The sequence below is a fragment of the Nicotiana tabacum genome, chromosome 7, assembly GCF_000715075.1.
Source record: "Nicotiana tabacum cultivar K326 chromosome 7, ASM71507v2, whole genome shotgun sequence".
NCBI classification, from domain to species: Eukaryota; Viridiplantae; Streptophyta; class Magnoliopsida; order Solanales; family Solanaceae; genus Nicotiana; species Nicotiana tabacum.
The window spans coordinates 108,124,602-108,147,479 of NC_134086.1; the positions used below are offsets into that span (position 1 = coordinate 108,124,602).

The 22,878-nt window shown below is 34.9% G+C and overlaps 2 pseudogenes; one reads left to right on the forward strand and one right to left on the reverse strand.

Moving 5' to 3' along the window:
- Positions 1–499: 499 nt before the first annotated feature.
- Positions 500–13,134, forward strand: LOC107829146 (UPF0613 protein PB24D3.06c-like; annotated as a pseudogene).
- A 1,341-nt stretch (positions 13,135–14,475) lies between these two features.
- Positions 14,476–21,405, reverse strand: LOC107760615 (uncharacterized; annotated as a pseudogene).
- Between the last annotated feature and the right edge of the window lie 1,473 nt (positions 21,406–22,878).

The window sequence follows — 22,878 nt, forward strand, 5'->3', positions numbered from 1 at the left end:
GGTTGGGGTCTATGTTTTGTATAATTAAAAAAAAAGACCCAATCCTTTTTTTAAATTGACCCATTTAAATGAAGTGCTCACTTTTTTTTCTTTGCTTCTCGATTCAAGTATAAACGCGCTCGCTTTTGTAAATCCATTCGCTTCCGGGTCAGAAAAGCGATGTGGCGTCGCCTAGCGTCGCTCACTTTTTCAAACACTCTCTCTAAAGCAGTCTGGATTTGCTCACGTTAATCCTTCAACATTTATTTGTGCTCATAACTGGTCCTTCTAGCCAGTGGAATGCTATTTCCATCAAACATTATCTTGACTGGAACATGTTTTTTATATGGGGACACAGATCATAACTCGAGGGAAGAGTATGACCAATCAAGAATTAAAGCTAAAATGATCAAACACACAATACAGAACCAAACTGCCTTGCGTTGCTATTTTTCTCCTCCAATCCTTTTTCTCAATAAGTTAGAGGTCTCTGTCCTTCTATTGCCTGTCAAATTGAAGAATGCACAGTGGAGAAACATTCTGCTCATTCCCCTTCTCCCCTAAAGCTTGGCAGCTTGCTAAAAGACAATGTGTAGGGAACAGATGGAAAAAGTTTCAATTTAAGGAAGTAATTATAGAATCAAAAACTTCAAGGACTTCCAATGCCATTTACTCTTATGTACTCAATTCTCTAACGTGATGCCTTCAGTTTCTTGCAGGTTGCTTTTAAAACGGGTGATTATAAACAACAGGCCATTTTCATAGGTGGACTAACGGATGGATTTTTAGCTACTGAGTATGTATCTTAATACATTGGTTTAAACTTCCCTCTCACCCATCTGCCCTCTCTTCCTCTTTTCTCATTCCCTTCTCCATGTTTTTGTTTTCTTTTTTCACTTTTTTGTTCATGGTCTGGATTAAGGGTGTTCAAAATATATTGAAGATAAGGTCTTTCTTTTCAAACTGGCTTATCAAAGAAAGAAAAAATGATTTTCTTTTCGAACTGTTCCTTATTTGACTTGGCTCAATTCAAATGACTTATCGAAGATTTTGCATTTTCCATAATCACGAAAATATTGGACTAAGGTCCTCAGTGATAACATTTTAAATTTAAAGAAAATTACCTTGAAATATCTTTTTCTGCAACCTATTCCCCAAAACTGTATTTAAATCTGCTGCTACTTGCCCCTGGTCTTTTTGACTTTTCCTTTTAATGTGGTTCTGCCATTGTCTTCTTTTTTTTGGGGGGGTGGGGATGGGGGGGGGGGTTAGTCTGAGTTATAGTTAATAGTGACTGTTCTTCTGCAATACACATAACACATTATTTTATCTGTATGCTTATATTGGTTCGAACAAGAGTTGGAGTCCTTTCTACAAGGCTGAACGCACACACAAAAAAGAAGATAAAGGAACCAAAAATAAAGAGAATGAAAGTTAATGACGTTAAATCCACAAAGCTCTCCCACGTCAAGCAGCAAAATCATCAAATATACTCTTGATAGCCCTTCCTACTTCTTTTGTCTTTTGTGGTTATTAAACTTGATGATCTCCGTTATTGCAGTTACTTAGAGCCTCTGGCTATTGCTTTGGATAAAGAAAAATGCTCATTGGTTCAGTTTCTACTTTCATCATCTTATAGTGGATATGGAACGTCAAGCTTGAGACAAGTAAAAATCTCTTCCTCCTCTTTCCATGTATATTCAAACTGTTCTCATTGATATGTAGATTCTTGTACTAGATCTGAGGTATCAGCAAGAGAGGGTGTATTGTAGTCAATATTTCCATGTCAATATATTTTGTTCGAGATCTTGACATGCTTATTAGGTTATTCCATCATTGATCATGTACTGTGAAAGGTAAAAGTTACAATCTCTCTCAACTCATTTAGTCCATAGAAAGAAGAAAAATAAAGGGCAGTCCGATGAACAAAGTATCATGCATTCACGCAGGTCCATAGAAACATGTTCTTATATATGCCTTCTCCTGAAAACAATAAAGACTTTTAAAGAAGGAAAAGCTTAAATTTTGCAATCCTGTTCCGGAAAAGCTTAAGTTGTCAATTTCAAGGATGTCTTGGACAGCCGGAAGACATCATAATTCAGTGCAAATTTGCTCGTGGTTTGTTTTTCAGAAGGTTTGATACCGAAACTTGTTAGAAGTTCCTTAATCATAAAGGATTTATGATGGGTAAGGGCTTGACATAGTTTTAAGGTCAGAAGGATATAAAAGGAGCTGGACTAGAGACAATTTACTCTGTTTGCAAGCCTGGAAATCAAAGAGGAATTGTGTTGAGAAAAAGGAATAGATCACATAATAACTCCTAGATCTCTCGGACATGGAACTTAAGCTAAGATTTGCTTCACATGATTTTAAGGCAGTTGCTTTGGGATCTTTACCTTCAGAAGTTTTTAATGAATTGAAAATGTTGGAATGGTGTTTGTAGTTGTTAAGGTTTGAGGAACATTGTTTTGAACCCCCATACAGCTCCATCTTCATCTAAATTAGTGCTTGAACATGGCTATCACCCTCACTTTCCTATACTAGTCATATAACTGGAAAGGTTGCTGCCAGTTCTTCTATATACTCTCATTCAGAAGTGCATGGAACTTGACCAAAAGATGTTATTCTCCTTCAAATGATTAAATTCAGCATGTTGGTCAATGGCAATTTTTTGAACAATAGATCATAAACTATAAATTAGCCCCTCTTTGAAGAGGGGGAACACGAAGTTGGGATAAATGGTATGAGAACAAACCTCTATCCCATTCCCCACCACAAAAAAAAAAAAAAAAAGGAAAGAAAGAGGAATGATCTACAACAGCACAAGGCTTACATATGATTCTATACCTAGCACCCAAGGGTGTGGCTTATTGGTCAATGAAGTGGGAAGAGAACCACGAGGTTTCAGGTTCAAATCCCATCGGAGGCAAAAATCACTAGGTGATTTCTTTCTATCTGCCTAAACCTTGGTAAGCAGAGTTACCTGGTACCTGTGCTGGTGGGAGGTAGCAGGCACCCAGTGGAATAGTCGAGGTGTACAAGCTGACCCGGACACCATCATTATAAAAAATAATGATTTTGTACCAATTTATGGTGTCATATATATACTTATAAAACGTTAAACCTTGCATTCCCCAATATATTTTACTCAAATGTCAAGCCTCATCTTGTGAAATTGTCACGTCCCAGATCTGCTTTTGTATTAATGATTATTTTCCTGTTTTAGTCTTCATTTGGTTTTCAAAAAAGCATGTTATTATGTCTATGTTTGACGTCCTAACACCTGTGCATTCAAAATATTGCGTTTATATATTTACCACACTCAATAATGTTTCCTGTTTTGGGTGCATAAACCTTTGGATCTGCTTGTTTGAGCTATTCCTCTTTTTGCTTGTGTTTGTGAGCTTAACTTCCTTCTACCTCAGTGAACTTCTAAAGGACGCAACGTAGCTTGATCAGTTGATAAGTTACTTGATAAACAAGGAAGATTCTGAAGGGGTGGTACTACTCGGGCACAGCACTGGCTGTCAGGTAGGTATTTGTTTCTTTGAATCGACGAATCGAACATTTGATGCTACCCCAAAAAGCATGTAATATCATTATGCACGAAACATGAGGATAGAGGAAGCTGATTTTCTCTATTTGTATACAGGATATTGTGTATTACATGCGCACAAATGCTGCATGCTCCAGAGCAGTATACGTGCAGCCATATTGCAGGTAATACCTGCTTAAAAATTGTAGTTTAAGTTGCCTCTTTTGGTACAAATAAATTCAGTACATGCTTCCTACCATTTTAGCTGAATGTGCTAGCTTACTGTACCTCAATGCTCATGATAGCACATGCAATGGATATGTTCCTTTGAGCTCTAATGGTTTATCCAAATCTCTGTCTTTCTTTAGTGAGGAGAAATTTGTAAAATGGACAAGATTTTGCCTCTTGCTATCTTTATTACTTCATACCTGATATGTGACTCTTGCAGTTACTGGTAAATGACCTACATTTAGTTCGAATGGAGCTAAGGCAGTCTTCAAAGTCATATGCTGTTTGAGTTTTGCAGTTGCTGTGTGTGTGGGTGGGGGTGGGGGGGGGGGGGGGGGTTGATGAAAATAATGGTGAGATGGGAAGGAGGAAAATATAATTGTTGCGGTCAGTGACTGGCGTTTACAGAAATTCAATTATGAGAGTTCAGGTGCTTTTCTTCTGAGAGGGAATCAAGCTGGCAGTGTAATCTTATCTTGAGGGATCGGTCTTAAGCGTGGTGAATATGGAGACAGCGTTTGGAATAGTATCTGTGTTCTCATAGCCACTTTATGCAGCGAACTTTATGTAATCTGGGTGATGTGCTGCTTTCAGCATCAACCATAATGTTCTTTTGGCTTTTCAGGCTCCAGTTAGCGATCGAGAATACAAAGCCACTCTTCCTGATACTGCTTCTATGATTGACTTGGCCTCAAACATGATAAGTGAAGGTCGTGAATCAGAGTTAATGCCAAGGTAGGCAAATCACTACTAGAAATCCGGTAAAAAGAGACCACAAAAAACGACCAAAGTTGGTCGCTTATAGGCCTAAAAGCGACCAAAAAGCGACCAAACATGCCTGGTCGCAATATTGCTGGTCCCTTTAGTTTAGGGACCAAAGTTGGTCGCTAATTAGCGACCAACTTTGGTCTCTAAGGTAAAAGGACTAAATATTCTGATTTTGACTTTAATGACCAACTTTGGCCGCTATATTAATTTAATAATATAAATTTGGCGACCAAAGTTGGTCTCTACATATGAAATACGTTGTTTTTAATTTATCATTAATCATTAGAAAGCGACCAACTTTGGTCTCTAATCCAAATATTATATTTTAAAATCTAGACAATAGAGACCAAAGTTGGTAGCTAAATTCAAGAATTTAATTTTTTTTTTAAAGATAAGCGACCAACATTGGTCACTATATTTCCAGAAATTGTATTTTTTTTAATAGAAATCTGGGCAGGTAGCGACCAAGGTTGGTCGCTATTGCCCAGAAAATTATTTTTTTTATAGTGAAATGCGACCAAATAGAGACCAAAGTTGGTCGCTTTTCTTGGTATATTTTTGGCAGAAACTGCCTGTTTTGGCAGCTACACCACCTGTCAGCTTACCAAACATCCTAAACAGGCATTTTATGCCAGCAACAACAACAACAACAATTAAAAGCAACAATCAATAGAACTAACACATTAAGCTAACAAAACTAAGTTAACGCTTATTACAATCCCATTCGAACTAAAAAGAACTAACACAATAGGACTAAATTTTTTTGTCTAGTTCAAAGTATATAAAGTACTCAAGGAGTGTTCTTTCAGCATCCTCGTCCGAAAGTTGGATTGCCTCGCCCGATTCATTAGGTGGTTGACTGCGTATGAATTCCCCCACGTCAGCTGCATGTGAAGCGAACCTATATGAAAAATTATATATATTGAATTAGTATTTCAAAATTTATATAAAAGTAAATCAAAATACTTAATGAAAAGTAAAAAACTTACATGTATATAGTCGAGGCTCGACCCTCCTTTCTGAATCAGTCTCTTTCTTCTTCTTTACAATACGAGTTTCATTGAATAGCTCATCTTGCTTCATTGGCATCATAAAGCTGTCTGGTGGCTTTGGTGATTATCCTCGTGGTACTATTACTCGGGATGAACTTGGATACAGTACCTGACAGGGTGTGTCTTTGATCAATTGTTGATATCTATAGCTACAATGATAATGAGAAGGCAACGACATGTGTTTCAAAATAGTGATGGTATAGGTAGGATTTAACATTTCCTAAGTAGATAAAAGAGGTTATAGAGGAATTCTCTATTTCACTTTCCAAGAGGAAAAGAAGTTTGATTGATAGTGACAACGTTGATGAAGACGGAATGTTTTCCGTTGGTCATGGCAGTTCCCATAAAGCGGGGATCATAAGACTCTATGATGACAAAGATTATAGGAAGTTTTGTTCTAAACTTTCTTCCAAGTCTGATCCGTACAAGCTTAATATGATATTGGTGATATTTTTTCGGATTCAGACAATGATTTGACCGACAAAAGTATGGAAATGCTCTTAAAAAGAATTAAAGGTAAAATGTTTTTCTTGGTAGAGAAGGATGCTGAAAAGTTTTTACCTTTAATTCTTTTTAAGAGCATTTCCATACTTTTGTCGGTCAAATCATTGTCTGAATCCGAAGAAATATCACCAATATCACATTAAGCTTGTACGGATCAGACTTGAAAGAAAATTTAGAACAAAACTTCCTATAATCTCTGTCATCATAGAGTCTTATGATCCCCATTCTATGGGAACTGCCATGACCAACGGAACACATTCCGTCTTCATCAACCTTGTCACTCTCAATTAAACTTCTTTTCCTCATGGAAAATGAAGTACAGAATTACTCTATAAGCTCTTCTTTTATCTACTTAGAAAATACTAAATTCCTACCTACACCATCACTATTTGAAACACATGTCATTGTCTTCTCATCATCATTGTCGCTAATGAGAAGAACAATTAAAGGCACACTTTGCCAGGTACTGTGTCTTAGTTATTTTCTTGGTGGAAGTTCTATTGCATGTCTAATAACGTCATCAACCTCTTCTAATAATCCTCCGGCAATCTAAATTCCAAAACATAAACTAAAAGTTCAATTCATATCCTAAACCTTCAATTCATATCCACAAAAGTTCAAGTCATATCCTAAAGGTTCAACTCATATCGTAAAAAGTTCAAGTCATATCGTAAAATTTCAATTTATATCGTACAAGTTCAATTCACAAGAACAAAACCTAAAAACTAAAAGTTCATCAATTCTTATCCTACGAGTTTAAACATAAACTAAAAGTTCAATTTATATCCTAAAGGTTTAATTCATATCCACAAAAGTTCAAGTCATATCCTAAAAATTCTATTTATATCCTAAAAATTCAACTCATATCCTAAAAGTTTCAATTTATATCCTACAAGTTCAATTCACAAGAACAAAACCTAAAAACTAAAAGTTATATTCATATCCTACGAGTTTAAACATAAACTAAAACTTCAAGTCATATCCTAAAGGTTCAATACATATGCTAAAGGTTCAATTTATTTCCTAAAAGTTCAACTCATATCCTAAAAGTTTTAATTCATATCCTAAAAAGTTCAAGTCATACATAAAAGCTTCAATTTATATCCTACAAGTTCAATTCACAAGAACAAAACCTAAAAACTAAAAGTTATATTCATATCTTACGAGTTTAAACATAAACTAAAACTTCAAGTCATATCCTAAAGGTTCAATTTATTTCCTAAAAGTTCAACTCATATCCTAAAAGTTTCAACTCGTATCGTAAAAAGTTCAAGTCATACATAAAAGCTTCAATTTATATCGTACAAGTTCAATTTACAAGAACAAAACCTAAAAACTAAAAGTTCATCAATTCTTATCCTACGAGTTTAAACATAAACTAAAAGTTCAATTTATATCCTAAAGGTTTAATTCATATCCACAAAAGTTCAAGTCATATCCTAAAATTTCTATTTATATCCTAAAAATTCAACTCATATTCTAAAAGTTTCAATTCATATCCTAAAAATTCAATTCACAAGAACAAAACCTAAAAACTAAAAGTTATATTCATATCCTACGAGTTTAAACATAAACTAAAAGTTCAAGTCATATCCTAAAGGTTCAATACATATGCTAAAGGTTCAATTTATTTCCTAAAAGTTCAACTCATATCCTAAAAGTTTCAATTCATATCCTAAAAAGTTCAAGTCATACATAAAATCTTCAATTTATATCCTACAAGTTCAATTCACAAGAACAAAACCTAAAAACTAAAAGTTATATTCATATCTTACGAGTTTAAGCATAAACTAAAACTTCAAGTCATATCCTAAAGGTTCAATACATATCCTAAAGGTTCAATTTATTTCTAAAAGTTCAACTCATATCCTAAAAGTTTTAACTCATATCGTAAAAAGTTCAAGTCATACATAAAAGCTTCAATTTATATCGTACAAGTTCAATTCACAAGAACAAAACCTAAAAACTAAAAGTTCATCAATTCTTATCCTACGAGTTTAAACATATACTCAAAGTTCAATTTATATCCTAAAGGTTCAATTTATATCCACAAAAGTTCAAGTCATATCCTAAAATTTCTATTTATATCCTAAAAATTCAACTCATATCCTAAAAATTTCAATAATATCCTAAAAATTCAATTCACAAGAACAAAACCAAAAAACTAAAAGTTATATTCATATCCTACGAGTTTAAACATAAACTAAAAGTTCAAGTCATATCCTAAAGGTTCAATACATATCCTAAAGGTTCAATACATATCCTAAAGGTTCAATTTATTTCCCAAAAGTTCAACTTATATCCTAAAAGTTTCAATTCATATCCTAAAAAGTTCAAGTCATACATAAAAGCTTCAATTTATATCGTACAAGTTCAATTCACAAGAACAAAACCTAAAAACTAAAAGTTCATCAATTCTTATCCTACGAGTTTAAATATAAACTAAAAGTTCAATTTATATCCTAAAGGTTCAATTCATATCCACAAAAGTTCAACTCATATCCTAAAATTTCTATTTATATCCTAAAAATTCAACTCATATCCTAAAAGTTTCAATTTATATCCTACAAGTTCAATTCACAAGAACAAAACCTAAAAACTAAAAGTTATATTCATATCCAACGAGTTTAAACATAAACTAAAAGTTCAAGTCATATCCTAAAGGTTCAATACATATGCTAAAGGTTCAACTCATATCCTAAAAGTTTCAATTCATATCCTAAAAATTTAACTCATATCCTAAAAGCTTCAATTTATATCCTACAAGTTCAATTCACAAGAACAAAACCTAAAAACTAAAAGTTATATTCATATCTTTCGAGTTTAAACATAAACTAAAACTTCAAGTCATATCCTAAAGGTTCAATTTATTTACTAAAAGTTCAACTCATATCCTAAAAGTTTCAACTCATATCGTAAAAAGTTCAAGTCATGCATAAAAGCTTCAATTTATATCGTACAAGTTCAATTCACAAGAACAAAACCTAAAAACTAAAAGTTCATCAATTCTTATCCTACGAGTTTAAACATAAACTAAAAGTTCAATTTATATCCTAAAGGTTCAATTCATATCCACAAAAGTTCAACTCATATCCTAAAATTTCTATTTATATCCCAAAAATTCAACTCATATCCTAAAAGTTTCAATTCATATCCTAAAAATTCAACTCATATCCTAAAAGTTTCAATTTATATCCTAGATTTCTATAAACCCTAGATTTTTATAAAATGTTAAATAATGATAAATACAACCTAAACCCTAGGTTTCTATAAAATACAATGTTAAATAATCAATTGAAATACTAGTCATTTGAAACTAATTTATAGCTAATAAACAAAACATTATAAGCTTACACAAAAGATATAAATTGTAATTATAACCTAGAATTTTTAGGAGGTGGAGAAGGAGAGAGACGCAACAGCGGTAGAGGCGACGCGACGGGGCGACGGCAGCTGGGCGGTGGTCGTTGGTGGCGTGGGTGGGGCATCTGGTGCTGGGAGTTGGAAGGGGGGGTTGAGTGTGAGAGAGAAAAGAGAGATTTTGGGAAATTTTTAGAAAGAATGGGAGGGGATCCCGGTTTTGACACTCTGGAATTAAAAATAGCGACCACAGTTGGTCGCTATTTTGGTAGGTAAATCAGTTTTGAATTTTTAGAAATAGCGACCAAAGTTGGTCGCTATTTCTAAAAAAATTATATTACTCTTAATTCAATTTAAAATTATATATATATAGTATAAATTTAGGATTTTAATTCAATTTAAGCTATATATATATAAGCTATATTCGATATAATACTACCTAATACACTTATACTTAGTGCATAGTATAACGTAAGTATATATATATATATATTATATACATAAGCTATATTCGATACAGTATTACCTAATACACTTATACTTAGTGCATAGTATAACGTAAGTATATATATTATATATATATATATATATATAAGCTATATTCTATACAGTATGACCTAATACACTTATACTCAGTGCATAGTATAGCGTAAGTATATATATTATATATATATAAGTTATATTCGATATAATACTACCTAATACACTTATACTTAGTGCATAGTATAGCGTAAGTATATATAGTATATATATAAGCTATATTCGATACAGTATTACCTAATACACTTATACTTAGTGCATAGTATAGTGTAAGTATATATATATTATATATATTATATATATAAGCTATATTCGATACAGTATGACCTAATACACTTATACGCAGTGCATAGTATAGCGTATATATATATATATATATATATATATATATATATATATAAGCTATATTCGATACAGTATGACCTAATACACTTATACTCAATGCATAGTATAGCGTAAGTATATATATATTATATATATAAGCTATATTCGATATAATACTACCTAATACACTTATACTTAGTGCATAGTATAGCGTAAGTATATATATATATATATATAAGCTATATTCGATACAGTACTACTTAATACACTTATACTCAGTGCATAGTATAGGGTAAGTATATATATTATATATATATAAATATATATATATATATAAGCTATATTCGATACAGTATTACCTAATACACTTATACGCAGTGCATAGTATAGCGTAAGTATATATATATATATATATATATATATATAAGCTATATTCGATACAGTATTACCTAATACACTTATACTTAGTGCATAGTATAGCGTAAGTATATATATTATATATGTAAGCTATATTCGATATAATATTACCTAATAGACTTATACTCAGTGCATAATATAGCGTAAGTATATATTTTATATATATATATATATATAGAGAGAGAGAGAGAGAGAGAGAGAGAGACACGCACGATTCATAGTACTATTCATCCCTTGTATTACAAAAGTATTAACGGCTTATATTTATATTATTTAGATAGTAAATACAAAAGTGATTTTTAATTTTGACCATTGTTGACCTGAATAGAGACCAACTTTGGTCGCTATTTATTCAAGAATTTAGTTTAGCGACCAAAGTTGGTCGCTATATTTAAATCAGATTTAATTATATTTCATATAATATTTAAATTAATAATATAATTATTAAAATTGTATAACTGGGCCCCATTTAAGCGACCAAAGTTGGTCGGTATCTGCCTACCCTTTAAGTAGCGACCAACGTTGGTCGCCATTTTTATATTATATATATTTATATTTTATAATTTTTTTAAAATAATAATATAATTATTAAAATTTTGTAGGTGGGTCCCACTTTAGCGACCAACATTGGTCACTAATCTCAGTAAATGTTTGATCAAGAAAGTCTGACCAGTCCAGTCAACATTTTGACTAATATAGCAACCAAGTAGCGACCAACTTTGGTCGCTTTTTCCCACAGACCAATTTTGGTCGCTAAATTTTGGTCGCTTTTTTCCGGATTTCTAGTAGTGAATCCAGATGCCCCAATTGCTGCCTTTAGGTAAGGACGATGATGTAGTCCAGTTACTTTCCCATATACTGCACTCTACCACTTCATGATCATGGTTTCTACTGAATCTTAATTTAAAGGAGGTCAACTACAACAACAACAAAAAACCCAGTGTAATCTCACGAGTGGGGTCTGCGGAAGGTAGTATGTACGCAGACCTTATCCCTACCTTGTGGAGGTAGAGAGGCGATTTCCGATAGACCTTAGGCTCAGGAAAAGCATAGTTACAGCATAGTGGAAACGAAAAAAAGAAAAAAGGAGGTCTTCTATATGCATTAAAAAGCATGCTCCAAGTTAGTTTATTACAATTACGAAGTTATGATAATGGACAATAATTATCAAATAAAAACCGTGAATTAATTGCAATAAGACACCTTTTCCTGCTATTCGTTCAACTGGAATTTTATAATAAGGCAAGATATTGAGGATGACGTGGAAAATGCCTCACAATGAAGAGGTCCTTCAGAAACTTTTAGCGGAGTTCTTCCACTGAGGCATAAGTGGATTCTCTGGCATATACGATACCAGAAAAGAAGGCCATCATAGATATGATAGAGGTCTGAACAAGAAGTTGGATTTCCTGTTTGGAATCTCAAGTCTTTGCTTACTCTTTTCTACACATGGTTGCCTTCCTAATAATGATATTTTTGACAGATCACTCACTTTGCACATACAATGGCGAGGACGACTTGTTCAGTTATGACTTTAGTGATGACCAGCTGAAGCAAAGACGGGGGCACATGTCTAACACTCCTTGTCAGGTTGAGACCAAAGTCCCTTCAATTCTCGAAAGCTAATTTTCCTTTTAGTTTACTATGTAGAAAAACTTTAGTTTAGGTCCGAGCAATTTATGTTACTTTTTTAAGTGTTACATGGCAAAAGAAAGAAACAGACATGGTGAATTTCATGGTGAATTTCCTGGATAAAATGTCCCTCTTGACATTTTCCACTTAGACCTAGAAATTTCAATCTGCTTACAAGGACAAAATGGCAGGTTCTGATTCTCACCTATTCTCTGCAGGTTATATTTTCCATGGGTGACGAGTACGTTCCAGATTATGTTGACAAGAAAGCGTTGGTTGATAGGCAAGCACAAAACCTTATACAGTTTGTGATGATCTCAGTGCAGTAATGCTTTTTTATGTGTTTTCTCATACATTTATCCTCATGATTACTGGACCATAGTTCTTGTCAACGCATTTTGTAACTTGGTGCAGATTGTGTAGAGCAATGGGTGGTGCTGAAAAAGTTGAAATTGAACATGGGAACCATTCTCTATCTAACAGAGTTGCTGAAGCTGTTGAAGCCATAATGAGCTTCGTCAAGCGAGAAGGTCCGAGCGGGTGGGATGATCCATGGAACTAAACGGGTTGATCCTGCAACTTGAATGAATTATTTTGCCTTTACATTCTTTATTTCTATGTATCCTATCAGTTACATGTACACTGCAGATTGAGGAAAGTACAATATTATTTGTCTTTAGCTAGCGAATGGTAGGCTAGAAGAGCATATCATTTCTTTCCATTCTTTTGTCATGAATTTTGGAATTGATTCTTCGCAAGATTGGAAATTAGTAATGGGAATTGAAAATTTATCTTTCTTTTATTGGAGTAATTTTGTGGATTCTTGGATCTGAACATTTTTATTGTACAAGGTTGTGCTGTCATGTATATTTATTCCGGAAAGAAATATTTGACATGTACTTTTGATTTGTTAGTTTGCTACATTTGTTTGTCTAGTTTCTAGCTTGGATAGTTTCTCGGTGTAAAAGAAAAAGAAAAATTTGTATATGTTCTTATATTAAAAATTTAAGGGATCGTTTGGTTTGCAAATAAGTTTTACTGGGATTATGATGTGGGATTATACTACGAGGATTAAATAATGATTATTATTATTATTATTATTATTATTATTATTATTTAATGGATATACTTTTTATGGTAGATGTTTGTTTGTAGGATTAAAACTGGAATATATGGTGTACAAACGGAGGCTGAATCAGGATTTGAAATTTATGGGTTCTGAATTTATCACGGGATTGATAACTTATCTTAGTTATTGGGTTCACAATTATATATTATACATATTTAATGAATTTTCTATTACAAATACAATGCAGTCAATGCTTAAGCAAAAGTGTTGTGTTAGTTTTTTTTTTTACGGTGGATAAGTTTGAAATAAACTTTTATTTTAAATTTTAACTTTGACCATCTTAAAGTACTTTTGAGAGAAAGAGCTTTAGAGAGAATAATTTTGGAGATTGACATTCTGGAAAGAAGATTTTGGAGATTGATATCATGGTCATCTGGTTGATTTATCCTCGAATTAGCTAACCTCGTGATCGTTGTTTCATATTAAATGTGATATAAAAGTAATATAGTGGTGTGATATAACAAATCCCAAGATTAGTTAAACCGAAATCATCAAGTTTCAATGAAGCAGGGGATAAAAGAATTGGGATTTTGATTTATTTATTTCTCAAAGTGAATGTCACTCTTAGAGAAGGTTCTCTTGTTATTTCACACAAGATATTTTTCGTCTAGCTTTTGACTTAATAAAATGTGATCTACTTGCAAAAAACTAATGTAGCAAGTTGGCTTGTAAATGAAATAAATGGTAATAGTAATTCTCAGATCTACAATAGTCCAAGCAAATGGGACTACAAGAAGCTCAAAAATGAATAGTATAATATACAACACTATTCTTTAATATTCCCCTATACAACCTTTAGTATTGGCACTAGACCTGGATATGACTACAACGTGGAAGTAGTTTCAGAAAACATAATGACAGTAAACTACAGATAGACAGATCAAAAATAGCACCAAACTTCTTTCACCCTACTCTCACCCCTTTTTCCTCTCGCAAAAATCTATCAGCCCAGCTTGAAATGCACCATCCAAACGCTTGAAACCAGAGACAATGCGCCGTTTACCATCACCACTAGCCACCTTCTATCGTCCACATAATGCATTAAGCAGTACATGACCAAGCATGAGGTCCACAAAGTACTGGTGTCCAATCTGGCCATCCCTCCACTTCAGCTTGGCAGGAGCACGGCCATAATGCACCCCGTCATTGCATCGATTGTCATAGTGCCACGGATAAGTCATGTCAAAATCATCAATTACGCGATCAACTAAACCGTATGCCCTCAACTTATCCAAGACTACCCCATTGAAGGCCTCCATTTTATTTGGATTGAATGCCAATCTTCTAGCGTATCCGCCTGTGGTGACTGTGGTCCTATATATGACTTCTGGTGGTGTCAACCCTCTCTGCCTCATCCCATCAAATATCTCAGCCCAGAATGATGCAGCATAGTCGGCGCCTTTAATGAAATGCCTAAGGCTAGACCAAAACACTCCATCGTGTAAGCCCGAATTCATGATTATAGTGTCTGGAACAACATTTCCAGAAAAGTACCCTTTCAGAAGTTCTCTATAATCAGCATCTGCCAACGAATTCAAGCCTCGATACTTGCCTGTCTCGTTAGGATGCCCGTTTTAAATGTTAGTAAATCGAACTGTTTGTGATGGATTCCTCAGGTTGCTAATGTTCATATCAACTCTTCTTGCGACATCCTTCATATCATTCACATCTAAAATGAAATTAAGGATGTTTCTCACTGTATCACAGTGATTCGAATCACCCCACCAGAAAATCCAGCGATCCTTCAAACAGTTCCAGGCTTCTTCACTTGAGAACATCTTGAATGAACAATGTGTTGAATATACACAACCATTGCTCTCCAACAACCCCAAGGGTGTTGCGGAAGCCAAATGTATATAGTGTGAATGAGTCACAATTACTATACCAAAAATTATGACAGGCACCAAATAATAAATAAGACAATAAAGCAATAATAAAAGGAACACCAGAATTTACGAGGTTCGGCCAACTTTGCCTACTCCTCGGACACAACCAATATTTTATTCCACTCCAAAAATACAAGTGAAATAATACTAAAGAGAGAAGATACAAATTCCTTAGAAAGATGAGAAGGCAAATGAGAGGTGTGTTTAAATCCTAAACATTAGACCTTCTTTTATAGGGGGAAAATCCCCCCAAACTCAAAAGCCCACCGATGTGGACAAAGAATTTGCCAAACTTCAACAAATCTCCACCTTGGCAAAATTCCACATCTTCAATTTTCTCTCAATAACAAATTTCAAATTTTTGATTGTGTCTAAATCTTCAATCTTCAGTGTTCAACAGTGTTGATCAAATCCAAACAATGTTGAAACTTGATCGCAGTCACCACCTTTGTCAGCATATCAGCAGGATTCTCCGTAGTATGAATTTTCTTCACCGTGACTCCTCCTTCTTCTATGATTTCTCGTACGAAATGATACCGAACATCAATATGCTTCGTCCTTGCATGATAAACTTGGTTCTTCGCTAATTGAATAACACTTTGACTATCACAAAAAATTGTGATACCTTTTTGTTCAACACCAAGCTCCTTTAGCAATTCTTGAAGCCAAATTGCCTCCTTCACAGCCTCTGTAATAGCCATGTACTCTGCCTCAGTTGTAGACAAAGCAACTGTTGACTGCAAAGTAGACTTCCAACTAACTGGTGCCTTTGCAAAAGTAAACACATAACCAGTAGTTGATATTCGTTTGTCCAGATCACCCGCAAAATCTGAGTCACAATATCCAACTACAGACTGATTGTCTTCTTGCTCAAAAACTAACCCGACATCTACAGTATTATGAATATACCGTAGAATCCACTTCACAGCTTGCCAATGCTCCTTTCCTAGATTGTGCATATATCTGCTAATAACTCCAACAGCTTGTGAAATGTCAGGCCTTGTGCAAACCATTGCATACATCAAGCTACCAACAACATTTGTGTATGGTACCTTTGACATATACTCTCGTTCAACTTCATCCATTGGCGACATAGTAGTACTTAGCTTAAAATGGGAAGCAAGTGGAGTACTAACTGGCTTAGTCTTGTCATCTATGCCAAAACGTTGAAGTACTCTCTTCAAATATTCTTTCTGAGATAAACAGAGTTTCTTTGAACGTCTATCTCTTATTATCTCCATGCCAAGAATTTTCTTTGCCTCACTCAAATCCTTCATCTCGAACTCCTTCTTCAGTTGAATCTTCAACTTATCAATTTCTTCCGAATTCTCTTGGAAGCTATCAACATATCATCAACATATAGGAGAAGATATACAAAGGAACCATCTTTAAGCTTGTGCAAATACACACAATGATCGTATTTGCTTCTCTTGTACCCTTGCCGCAACATAAACTCGTCAAATCGCTTGTACCATTGTCTAGAAGATTGTTTCAATCCGTACAACGATTTTTCAAGTTTGCACACCATATTTTCTTTTCCAGCAACTTTGAATCCTTCTGGCTGAGTCATGTAGATTTCCTCCTCCAAGTTTCCATGTAAAAATGCAGTTTTTACATCCATCTGAACTAGTTCCAAATCCAATTGTGCTACCAAAGCCAACATAATTCTAATGGAAGAATGTTTTACAACTGGAGAAAACACTTCATTGTAATCAATTCCCTCTTTTTGAGCATATCCTTTGGCCACCAATCTTGCTTTGTAGCGAACATCTACTTGGTTAGGAAATCCTTCCTTCTTTGCAAATACCCATATGCACCCAATTGCTTTCTTTCCCTTCGGGAGATTGGCCAATCTCCATGTATGATTCTGATGAAGGGACTGTATTTCATCATTCATGGCAATCCTCCACTTATCTTCTTCTGAACTTTGGACTGCGTCTTTATAAGTGGCAGGAACATCATCAGCTACAATTGAGGTTGCACAAGCAACCGTTTCTATGAGACGAACATGTTTCATTATTGTTCTTTTTGGCCTGCTGGTTGCTATTGATTCAAGTTGTTGTTGAGGTTCCTGAGTTGGAATCTCCTCTACTGGATCTCCTTCCAGAGGGTAATCTTCATTTGTTTCCTCTTCTGCTTTTTGTGTAGGAAAAATAAATTTTCCCTCAAACTCCACCTGCTTAGAAGCACCTTCATTTTGTTTGGTATCTTCTGTTACCTTATTTACCATAGCAGATTCATCAAAGATAACATCCCTACTGAATATTACTTTCTTTGTCATAGGACATCATAAGCGATATCCTTTGACTCCAGAAGTAATTCCCATAAAAATAGCCTTCTTTGCCCTTGGATCCAATTTTGACTCTATCACATGATAATATGCAGTTGAGCCAAACACGTGCAAAGAGTTATAATCTACAGCAGACTTTCCATACCATTTTTCAAATGGTGTCTTGCCATCAACAACAGCAGATGGTAAGCGATTAATGAGGCGGCATGCATATGTAACTGCCTCAGCCCAAAATTCTTTGCCCAAGCCAGCATTGGACAACATACACCGTACCTTCTCCAGCAAGGTCCGGTTCATACGTTCTGCCACTCCATTCTGTTGTGGTGTATGTCTAACAGTGAAGTGTCGGATGATACCATCATTTTCACAGACCTTATTGAAATGATCATTTTTGTATTCACCTCCATTGTCTGTGCGAATACACTTGATCCTCCTGCCTGTTTGATTCTCCACCATCGTCTTCCATTTGAGAAAAATTCCCAACACTTCATCTTTGCTTTTCATTGTATACACCCACACTCTTCGGGAAAAATCATCAACAAAGGTTACAAAATAGTGCTTCCCACCCAATGAAGGTGTTTTGGAAGGACCCCAAACATCAGAGTGTACATAATCCAAAATGCCTTTAGTATTATGGATCGCTGTACCAAATTTAACCCTTGTCTGTTTCCCTTTGACACAATGCTCACAAAACTCCAAGTTGTAAGCCTTTACTCCTTTTAACAATCCTTGATCTGATAGAGTTTTCAAGGATTTTCCTCTAGCATATCCCAAGCGCATGTGCCATAGCTTGGTTGCTTCTGCCTCTTTGTCGTCACTGGATGTCACTGTCGCTGTCCCAATAACTGTACTGCCACGATAGCGGTACATATTATTATTCTTCCGATTAGCCTTCATTACCACTAGTGTACCGGAGCATACTCTCATCACTCCATTTTCTGCAATGATTTTGAACCTTTTTGATTCTAGGGCTCCTACAGAGATGAGATTCTTCTTCAAATCCGGTACAAATCGAACATCTGTTAATGTTCTGATCATTCCATCATGGTTCCTTAATCGTATCGAACCAATTCCATATGAGGTAAGAGGGCTGTTATCCGCTGTGTGGATGACTCCATATTCTCCTTCTTGAAATTCCACAAACCAGTCCCTGTTGGGACACATATGATAGCTACAAGTCGAGTCCATCAACCATATGTCTGATGATGTTGATGACTCTGTTGTAACTAATGAGAAGTCTGAATCATCACAATCAGCTACATTTGAATCCATAATGGCCTTTCCATTGTTATGTTTGGCCTTATTCTTCAATTTCGGACAGTCTTTCTTCTAGTGCCCTTTTTCTCGACAAAAGGCACATTCATCTTTGCTTGGTCTGGATCTTGACTTGGATCTTCCCTTCTTTGTCCTCGTTTGATTTCGAGGACGACCCCTCAAAAACAGTGCTTCTCCTTCTCCGCCCTTCTATTTTTCTCGCTTTCTTTGTTCATAGCTGTACAAAGCCGAACAAACTTCTCTGAGAGAAACTTCGTCATTTCCATGGAGTAGAGTAGTTTCAAGGTGCTCGTACTCATCAGGAAGTGACGCCAACAACATCAAGGCCAAGTCACCATCATCATAAGTTGTATCCATATTTTGCAAATCTGTGACCAACTTATTGAAACTGGTGATATGTCCATTCATCGTGGTACTAGGAACATAGGTGAAGTGAAACAGTCTCTTCTTCATGTACAATTTATTTTGACTATTTTTCTTCAAAAATTTATCCTCCAGTGCTTTCCATAATTTACTTGCAGAAGTTTCCTTTGTGTATGGATATTTCTGCTCTCTAGCAAGGAAGGATCAAATGGTACCGCAAGCAACACGGTTGATAATTTTTCAATCTTCTTCTCCAATAACATCTGGTCTCTTTTCTTCAATGGCAAGATCTAGCCCTTGTTGAAAAAGGACATCTAGAACCTCGCCTTGCCACATCCCAAAATGCCCGGACCCGTCAAAAATTTCTACCGCAAATTTCGCATTTGACACAATTCTTGTCATAAGCGAAGATGCCAATGATGACGTATTGTTGACACTTGATGTAGATTCTTCTTGTTTATTGTCTCCCATATTTGACACAAATATTATTTAATAGCTGACGACACAAATCAAGATTATTTCCTTTCTGATGTAGAAGATCAGACTAAGCTGCAACCACATAGCATACTGAGACAGAACCTTGACTCAGTTACCAAGATAAATCTTTTCTGATGTGGAAGATCAGACTATGCTGCAACCACAGAGCATACTTTGACAGTATCTTGGCTCTGATACCAATTGTTGCGGAAGCCAAATGTATATAGTGTGAATGAGTCACAACTACTATACCAAAAATTATAACAGCCACCAAATAATAAATAAGACAATAAAGCAATAATAAAAGGAACACCAGAATTTACGAGGTTCGACCAACTTTGCCTACTCCTCGGACACAACCAATATTTTATTTCACTCCAAAAATACAAGTGAAATAATACTAAAGAGAGAAGATACAAATGCCTTAAACAGATGAGAAGGCAAATAAGAGGTGTGTTTAAATCCTAAACATTAGGCCTTCTTTTATAGGGGGAAAATCCCCCCCAAACTCAAAAGCCCACCGATGTGGGACAAAGAATTTGCCAAACTTCAACAAAGGGTCCATCACACCATGGTTTTTGGCATGGGAAATTTGGTTTTTGACATCTGTATCGCCCGTCATTGCTAATTGGACAGCTATTATTCTTAGCATGACGAGTCCATCGACCAGACCACGCATCTCTAACAAGATCTGACTTCTTGCATTGAGATATTCAGGTAATTCAACAGAGGATTTGGAGAACTTGACTGGGATCACACGGAGAACCTTGTCATATGCAAATCTTTCAGGCGAAAACTTCAAGCCTTCATAATGTCGAAATAGTAGAATAACCGTAAGATTGTAATCCCCAGCAAAATTAGGATGGACTTGCAGGGAAAACTGGTAAGTACCATTCCCTCCATGTTTCACCAGCAAGATCAGTCTCAAAATAATCACCACCCAAACAATGAGATTTACCGGAATCATCCAATGCATGGAAAACAAACTCATGAATATCACCTGTTGACAATTCAACGTTTTCGCGACCATCCAAAGCTGGAATCTTTACATCCACAGTTCTTGATTCCCTACATGGCTCACCTCCAGGAGCCAACCAACTAGTAAGAACATTTGATGAATAGTTTGCCTCTAATTCAGCTGAAATCCACCTATGAACTCTCGGCCTTGAAACCTCTACCAATTCTGGTTCCTTATGTGACACATTTGTCACTATTTCAAGACTGAAATCAGGGGCATTACCTTGATTCTCAGTCAAAATAATCTGTTGAGGTTCAACTTTAGGAGGTAAAGTTTCTCGGGCAAAATCTTGGTTCAGATTCTGATGAGTATTTACAGAATGGGGTCTAAGAGAAATATTGGCAAAGCTGAAATCTTTAAAGGTAGGACTAAACTTTCCTGAACTATTCACCTTCAACAGAACAAAATCTCTCTGAAAATTACCCACGTTCACCCCATAAAATGACCATACAATCAAGAATCTAAGTAAAAGAGCCATTGTCAGTATCTTAAACCGCCATTGAACCTTGGGGGTTATTTGACCTCATAATCCACCCAATATTTGCAGCTTTCTCATGCATCTCAGCAGAAAACATATTGACAATGCTTACACAGTTACACAGAACTAACTGTACATGCACATTTCAAACTTGTCCAAGTTCGTAGAGATGATACAAAGAATGCAACGTGAGAGTTATTAGTATTACAACATAACAAGTAAAAGTATATTAATTGCACAAAATATCATAGTCTAGATCACGTGAGATTGATTAGTTTTGACCACATTACAAGTAACTATATTATTTTGCACAAAATGTCATTGTCTAGATCAAGTGATTGAAACATAAGATCTTCATTATATTTATTTCATTCATCGTACTATGCACAAATAAATTGATGAATGAAAAGTTAAATCAATTAGTACGTTAGTGATATTATACAAATAGCGTCGTTCGGTCATCGTGTATTATAAAGGCATGTAATCAATCATAACTAAAAATAATAGACTCATTTTTAGAAAAGAGAAATTTTAACCTAAGTAATACAAAAATTTATTAAAATGACATAACTGGAGTATAAACGTCGGTAACCATTTATGGAATTGTTTAATCAAATAATGTAAACGCAAAGAGTTGATGGAGTGGCGTGTAAGGCAAAATTTGTATGTGAGTGGCAAGCCGCAGCAGCAGATTCTTCTTATGAGAAAGGAAATTAACTTGAAAATCAATGATAGCTTCAGCGCAACGATACCATTTTTGTCGGTACAGTACTACCTGAATGATCTTCTGCCCATGCCTGATGGCTCATATTCTCAACAGAACCTTCTCTCCCTCTGCTCTCCGCACATGGGAGGAGAGTCGGGGAAAAGTCCCAAAATAATGAGTGTAAAAAACAGATATTTACCATAATTAATTTTTCTTCCCAAAACAGTTATTTTGCTTGTTATTTTCTTGGATAAAAAGCTTTTGACTTTTACAAATTTCCTTGATATTTCTTTCTTATTGAGCAGCATCTATAACCTATGAGGAGAATTTTCAGGACAAGTGTTATCGTGTTACTTGTGTTTGCCTATTTATGAGGTTGTTTTCTCTATAATTTTGTGCTTTCTTTAATATAGTAGATTGCTATCTTAGCTTGTGGACGTAGGCCAATTGATCGAACCACGTTAAATATTTGTGTCTTTTTTAGTATTTTTCTCTTTTATTTCCTGATTTATCGTTGTTCAAGATTTATTTTATTAGCTTATGCGTGACATCTGATTATTTCAATCCCAACAATATTTTGAATCTTACAAAATAAGATAATTACCTGCTACAATGAATAAAGGTGATCAGGTGATGTGAAACATGCTTACACTGACGCATGTATATAACTATGGGCTTAAGTGCTTATAATTTAGAAGAAGAAAAAACGAAGAAAAAAGAGTTATTTAGCTTTTTCTAATGGTAGTTATTTTCCAATTTAGTTTTGTTAGCATTGAAAGCTTAGTGTATATTTATTCAAGAACTAAGGATCGTTTGGTACGGGGATAATTAAGGATAATAATTATATGATAAAAGTTGGGATTGTATTTATAGGTCTTGGGATAAATCGTGGGATTAGTTATCAACTTAATTAGTCA